Source organism: Simochromis diagramma, unplaced genomic scaffold, assembly GCF_900408965.1.
Source record: "Simochromis diagramma unplaced genomic scaffold, fSimDia1.1 OVJJ01000669.1, whole genome shotgun sequence".
NCBI lineage: Eukaryota > Metazoa > Chordata > Actinopteri > Cichliformes > Cichlidae > Simochromis > Simochromis diagramma.
In genome coordinates, this window is record NW_024387458.1 from 4,446,301 (window position 1) to 4,454,635 (window position 8,335).

Here is an 8,335-nt window from a genome sequence, read left to right on the forward strand (position 1 = left end):
ATTGATGCCAAATCTGCTTTTCACAGGTCAGGTCTGCATCTCTGTTACATGTAGTTATAATTCTGGGAAGGTGGATGTCATACTATGGTGCGAATTTAACATTTAAATCAGGCATTAGTTGTGATTCTTAAATTGAAAGGTAAGATGTCTATTAAAGATATTTAATGTCCTCTTAAAGATAGTCAAACATGTCGATGTATCCGTCTAACAGAGATAAACTTTCAAGTGAAATATAAGACCTGCTCATCTAACGTTCCTGAATGTTATCATGCTGTATATCTATACTGATGTGGACATGGCAATGTGTTAGAAAGGAGAGGAAGTGACATCATTTGATAGAAATGGCAATTATCCTATGGCACCCTGATGAGCTGAGGACTCATATACACGTGGTTTTCGACAGTGCGCATACGTGGGCATGCGAATTAACGCATTGCATGGCCCTGACATGTATGCAGAAATGTCAACACAGCGGGTACATCGAGAAGTGCAATCAGCGAGCAAAGCAGATGTCGCCAAAATGCGATCAGTGCTATTTTACGCAATAAAATATTTGCGCTTTTCCAAAAACAATCAAACAGTTTACAACATGCGTGTCACACCAAAAACATAGCAGTTTCTTACCGAAGACGATTGGAAACCCCTAACATCCATTAGCATTTCCGCAAGGGAAAAAAATCTCCATGTTACAGTCTCCTTCACTTACATTTGGGCTTTGCTTCTCCTCACTTCTAATATGAAGTAATCTGGTCAGTGAGATGATGTGAGAAAAAAAACACATAAGGTCCCCAAAATTGTAGTAACTTTTCCTCGGAGAGTCCGCCCCCCCCTCGCACACATCGACCTACTTTCCCTGCATGGGGTCTGATGGGATTCCCGATCGTGCTTCGGTAAGAAACTTGGTTATATTTCTGTTGTGGTGTGCATGTAGGGGGATGTTATGTTGTGAACTGTCTTGATATGCTTGAGTAGAGAAAGATTATTTTATTGCATAAAATAGCGCTGATCCTCTGCCAGAGGAGGAAACATCAGTTTCTGTGGGTCCGTGAACCACCTGTCACCTGGCTCAAAGACTCTACACACTCTTCTTACTTTTAAATAGCTTTACAACACAGAACATTATGGCTAACAGCTGGATTTTCCCGTATAGGTGCAGCTAGCCCAGGGGTGGGCAATTCCAGGCCTCGAGGGCCGGTGTCCTGCAGGTTTTATATCTCACCTTGGGTCAACACACCTGAATCACATGATTAGTTCGTTACCAGGCCTCTGGAGAACTTCAGGACATGTTGAGGAGCTAATTTTGCCATTTAAATCAGCTGTGTTGGTTCAAGGACACATCTAAAACCTGCAGGGACACCGGCCCTCGAGGCCTGGAGTGTCCACCCCTGACAGCGACCAGCCACTTACTGCTGAAGAGACAGTCAGTGAAAGTGGACAGTATATCCTGGGTTTTAACATAAAACTCATTGTTGCAGCACAAAAGTGATCTCCTTAAACTGTCTTTTCATTTTAGTGTCTTTATTTTCCTCTGAGTTATCGATTCTGCCACTAGTTAGCTAACATAAGCGCAAGTTCTTTTTCCTCCAACTTTATTTCAAGAGGAACAATAACAACAAATGTAACACATGGAGGAGACAATGTACAATTTTACTGCAAAATTATTATAAACGAATGTAAATCTATTAGCTGCAACCAACCACGTGATGTCATGTTCCATACTGACAGAAGATAGCGCTAAACATGTTTTTAAAACTTTAACTGTAAGCACTTATTTTTTAAAATCTGGCTTCACAGACAGAGTTACATGTATGTCATCTTTTGAGAGCAGGGCTCAGTGGGCCCACCTCGCCCACCTATTTCATTTTCAAGATTCATCTGCCAATCAGACAACAGAGGGCAGCAAACTGCCAGGTGGCACTGACACACTTAATGTTTTTTTGAACAGTGTGTTTTGCTTCCTGTGAGACAGGAAAGTGTTCTGACTTTTTGAAGGTCCCTCCTTTTACCTGATTATTTTCAGAGAAATGTTTTATTTTTCGTAAAAAATGCTGTTAAGCCGCTGAACACTGACCTTTAAACTGCTCAAGCATAAAAAAGGCCCATAACTGAAGGAGTGAATCAGTGTCAAAACAAACAACTTTTAAATTGCATCTAAAAGAACTTTCTTCTTTTGGATGCTCGCAGCCTGTCACAAAAAGACACCTTTGTTCTGATTTCTTTGGTGACTCTATAGAAAATGTCAAAGATAAAGTAGTATTTTTGGCAGTGGCAACAGGTCTGATGGAGTGATAAATCCAAATTTTAAATTATTGGATCAAATTTTTCAGTATGTACCGAAGAGGTCAGGACAGCGGTACAACAGTGATCGTCTACAGGCATCTCTAAAACACGGTGGAGGCTCTGTCATAGTTTGGGTTTGCATTTCAGCCAGAAAGTGTTGGTGATCTTGTTGGTGATTGATGAAATAGTGAATGCAGAAAAGTACCATCAGATTTAGATTCACCTTGCAATATCATCTGGAAAGCATCTGACTGGCAATAGAAAGAAAAAAAGTCATTTTCCCTGTTTTTCTGTCTGACTGTAACATTGTAGTTGGTTAAATACTTACTCTCTGATTGTCTACAGTGCTGTACTTGTTTACTTATCTCAAAAACTGTCCACTCAATCTACTTCGTACCTGGATGGTGTTCTGCTGAGGGATCGGGTAACCGCAGCACTGACTCTGAGATCATTTGGATGAGTGCGTCTTACATTTTACCTGAAAGTTGTTCTCAGTTTGAGGGACAGCCATTTTCTTGGGAGAGGGGCACACATACACAAAGGCATGTTTGTTAACTTTGAGAGGACATCCCATGACATTAAAGCACTCACAAATATCTTACCCCTCAATTTATTATTTGCTGAATCTGCTACAGAGTCCACCTTCCCAGAAATGTAAATCCAGAAACAAAGACCTTATTAGCCTGTGATAACTTTCGCTTGTGATGGCAGAGCAATGAATACACACCACACGTATAAATGCAAACAATTAAGTTATCCACTATTGCAAGGATTGTATGCAGCATTCTAAATTAAGTTTAAGTATATCAAACCCATCTCACCCTAACCCAGCGGTCCCCAAGCTTTTTTGCGCCACGGACCGGTTTAACGTCAGACGAACCGGCCTTTAAGGTGTCGCGGATAAATACAACAAAATAAAACGATACGACCAAGACAAAAACTGGTATTTTGTGGTTTATTTTGTTTATTAGCAGCGTCCTCCTGAAATGCGCCAACAACATTGAGAGTAACATCCTCCTCTCTGCCACTTAATGCTCTCTGGTCGCTATGGTAATGTTTAAATATTTCTTTCAAAATAAGACACACAGCTACAACACGGGAAAAGACCCAGGGAAACCGAGTTAACAATAAAAACCCCAGGGGTTGGGGACCACTGCCCTAACTGAACACTAATGCTACCTCTGACACTGACACCAAGGTCATTAAACAAACAGTTGGAGGGGTGTGAAAGAGATCTTTTTATTTATTGTCATTGGTTTCCTGTGATAAATGATGTTAGCCGCTTACTTATGTTTTTTGAACACGGCATCCTAAAGTCTGCATCTTCTGCACAGCCAAATTTAATTAACGTCTCTTCTTTTGTGAAGTACATAATTCATTATTGTTCTGCATTTAAGGGAAGTTTGTAAATGATAGCGACCAAAAACATTTGTTACACTGCCCCCAAAAAGCTGCTGCATCAGTTGAATAAAAGGACAACATCAACACGGCAGAGACTGTTCATGTATAAGCTTTAATTTTAATTAATTAAAAAACATTTACAATAAACCTATTCGACATTTAATAAATAAGAATTTCCCTAGCAGAAATCTTTCTTCTTATTTCTTCTTGTATTGCAGTTCAAAAGCTCTTAAATAAAGGATGATCGGTTCAGTGCACAGGGGTCACACCCAAAAATTTACATGCTTGTTGGTTGAGTTGTCTGAGCTCCATCCTTCACACCATTGCATTACAGTAACATCTCTGGAAATACAGTTCCCAAACACTAAGAGAAATGTGCTTTCAAGGTGAACGCGGACTGAGGGGAAACAGAGGTATGAGTGGTCCAACACCAGGGGTCAGGGTGAAGCTGGTTGTACTATCTGCAGTATCCAGCAGGGGTCTTTCCTTTGCCATCTGAAAGCATTTCTCTGCTGTTTGATGTGAGATCATACACTCATGTGGTGCAGTAGCATTCAGTGTACTATATTAACAAGAGCTCCATAACTCAAACTGTCAACATAAAACTCTTCTCTCGTTGTTCTCGCCACAACATCCTTAAATCTAAGCTAATTTTTGTTCTATTAATTGCACTTAAAATATGAACTGGCGATTGTACAGCTTTGTTAATGTGAGAGCACCCTTTTTCTGACAGATGTCAACAAAAACATTAAATACTACATCTTTTGGAAATGCTACACAAGCTACTTTTTCTTCAGTTCATACCGATTCAGTTTTTAGCTCTTCGTAACCAGTTTTTTAGTTTTGTTAATGTCCTGGTGAAGGGACGATTTGTTCTTGAACGTTATGTGTTTATTATTGTTTATGAGATCCGGTGGATCCAATAAAATTAAGGGATCAAAGGCAGGATTTATACAGCAACAGGCCTTTTCACAGTCACATTAGGAAAAGCAAAGGTGCTCCCAGGGACATTAATCACCTTAAAAAATTATCTCATTTTTTACATCCGCACTTATACAGCGACATGTCTCCTGAGAAAGAAAGCCCATATAAAGTCAGGAGTCCAACTCATCTAACTAATAATGATGATTTTACATTTTATTATCAACTAATTGAACTGTTTCTGCAGACATTTATGTCCCAATACAGTCCACAAGGAAAGCACATTTTGCTGTGAGTTTGCCAAACATGCATATATATAATCTATATGCATGTTTCAAAGTCTCTTGCAGTGCAATTTTTTCTTTTTTTGCATCAGTTAAACATGATTTACACAAAACACAGCCTCAGCATTGGCCTCATTTGATTATTTTACAGTCAAGCTTGGCTCGTGTGAAAGAATTGGCCTGGATTTTGGGAAATATAAAGCTTGATTAGGTGCTGATTAGGGTTAAGCAGCTTCTGCATGTAGTCGGCCTGGTGCTGTCTGAAGGTGAAGAAAATCTGACTAGTAGCTCCTCTAAGCACACTTTTGTATGTTCGTTAACCTTTACAATAACCTTTACAATTCATTTATTAAAATAAATAAGTTTTTAATTTAGTAGACGAAGCTTAAACATTGTAGCACACATACCTACATTAGTGCAGTGCGTGTGTTTTGGATTTGAACTTTTAGCTAAATCTAACGAAACTGTGCCACTAAGAGCCTTAGTGCCACTCTCTTTGAATAAAAACTAAAAACTATCCAAATAGTCTACAAGGAAAGCATGTTTTGCTGTAGCTTTCTTGTTCAGTTTAACAAACTTTTTTAAAATGAAATAAACGTTATATTCAGTTCAATAAAACTACATGCATTTTAGAGAGGCTACAGTTAATGGTGCTCTGCTCTGCTTTGTGTAATTTGATGAAAAAATAGACAATTTTGTTTATGAGGTGAGGAAATTGCAGAAAAAAAGCCAGAATCAAGTCTGAATATTCATTAGACATAAAGGAAGTGACTATCTGTTGGTCTCAGGATGGTAAACTGAGGACTTCATTTTACGTATTTAAAGTCTTTTCAGATTCAGTCACACATATGTAAGGAGACTCAACTTCATCTCTCGATCTGTAGAGACTCGTTTGACACCGAGTGCCTGCCTGTCGCCCGTAGTGTTGTCTGAGGCCATTAGCACACCTAGTGAGGAATGAGGAGCAGACCTCTGATCAGCGCCGACTGGTGCCTCACTCTTCATTTCTGTCACCAGGGTGGGAGCCGGGCCACTGTCAGCCGGCGTCACCACATGATAGGCCCAAAGACTAGGGGGGAAATTCAGAGTGTCTGCCTGGTCACTTTGTGCTTCCTGTTTATTGTGGTCTGAAGGTGACAGCACCTTGTCTCTTTAAGTACAGGTGCGTGTGGTCATCCTCTATGACCCACTTTAAGGGTCTACTCCAATTTATGGCAGCAGATTGAGGAAAACCTGGAGAACTACAGCAAGAATCCCCAGTCTTACTACTGAGGCAACAATACAAATTCTCATTTAGAATTTTGGAGCACACTAAATGTCTGCTGTGTGGTTTAAGTGCTCACGTTTCCTCTCACCTGGTCCTGTTTCATCAATATCAGTGCTGTTATTGATTGTGGGCTGTAGCCATGTGTGGATAGGAGCATTTTGAAGTCAGCTGAAGGAAGCAGGGTGCTCGGCCTTTGCCATATATATTTTTTAATCCAAGCAAAGTAGGGTGCAGCTGGGTTTGTGTAAATCTGCTGCTGAAAAGTTTAGCCTTGCTGAAATCACTCATCAGTGCTTCTAAATCGCCCAAAAGCTAAAACTAAAAAAAAAATGATGTTGATGGAACTGATTAAAACGGAGGGATTTTCCAAACGCTATGACAAACCGTTGCAGCTATGAAACTGCTGCTGAAAACAAACTGATACCGAATAATTTGCTACAAACTTCCCTTAATGCGAACATGTTGCCACTTTTCTTTCATATTATCTATAAAAACAGCAATAATTTTCTGGATTGTGACGCTATGATTGCAGCGAGGGACTTTTCTGACTGATGCAACGTCAACACATTGTGAGGTAAGGACTAACTTCACGCTTAAAAGCTCTTGGTATGCTTCTTCAGAACAGTCAGATCGCCTTGGAAACTCCCTCCTCCTACATGCCCATCACACATCAGATCGAAGGAGTGCTGTGTCCAGCAATTTCAGTAACTTTCAAAACCAAATCTGATGTTCAGATTCATCACTTCACATAAAAAAATGCCCATTTGTATGGAAGTGAAACTTAAACAATCTTAACAAATGTATTACTTTGAAAGCCTACATGTGCACACCAAGATCTTTATTTCTATATTTAAACAAATACCAAAACTTGGAGCTATTAAATTAACCCAGATCCTCAAAATTATGACACTGTTATATGGAAAACATGGCAATTTGTTTAGTTAAACATAAAGAGTTTAATGCTTATGTACCTTTGAGGTTTTTCCAATATGCAACATAAGCCATAATGGAGTTTCTGGTATCATTTAAACCAAAAACCTTGATGGCACTGTTGTGTTGATTGGTTTCAGGGGAATAATTTGAACCGATTGGAAATACCCTGCAATATGTGTTCCCATGAGCATGCTACGGACAAAATATGGCCCCACTTATTAGAATATTGCTTCACAGTGCATTGAGAGGTCAGCATCTTGCTTTAAGACCTACATGCACACTGCAAACTCAATAGAAATCACAAGCACCATCCCAAATGAACTCATGTGAAAAATTCAGCCAGAGTCAGTACAACACTTTGTAAACCATGCAGATCTCTGCTGCTACATCCTGCGAAACCCTCAAAACAGTGTTTGCATCAGCAGGAATTCCTCAAATTGGAGAATTTTGTTAACTAGGAGTCAGTGTACAGTGAGAAAACAATACAGGACAGAAAACATCTCCATCTTAATTGAGGAATCCAACGACTAGGAAATGAACTGTGGGTAGTGCAGATGCATGAGATGTGACTGACAGATTCAAAAGCACAAACTCTTTTATAATACTCCCCCCAAAATTCAGCTTACTAATGTTTGACAAAGTGAACCACATCCTGGTGGGTTGATCAGTTTTGATTAAAACCTGACTGCGACAGTTACTGAAATTGACGAAGGTGGTTCTGTATTACCTGCGTCTGGGTTTGGACTTAGAGTGGCATACAGGGTTACAGTAAAGTACAAAGAGGTGTCACAATAAATTGAATAACTTTTAACATTAAATATTACTCAAACAGCTTTGCTTTCAAACCAGTAAGATATGTTGGATTGCCTGCAGGCGTGTGGACCTGCGATTTTTGCTGTGGTTGGAAAACTCTCGGCAGATGTAGAGGAACACATAGAAAATGTCGGGCTAATATGTATGAGGAAGGTTCCCCTTCTAGAACACAAGCCTGCTGTCACTTCATGGCCTACAGCGCTTCACTGTGGCCACTAGGTGGTGTTGCACTAATTAGATAGAGGACACTGTGAAAAGCCATAATTTCTGCTCAGAATCGTCATGGGAAATGAACATGAACATATTGCAAAGATGTGTGAATGGTTGATGGTGAGAACTGACGTAGATGAGACCAAAGGAGACATGGTGAGAGTGTTTGATGCAGAAAGAACAGACAATTGCTGCAGGCGTCTGTCAGCAAGCAGATATGCACATC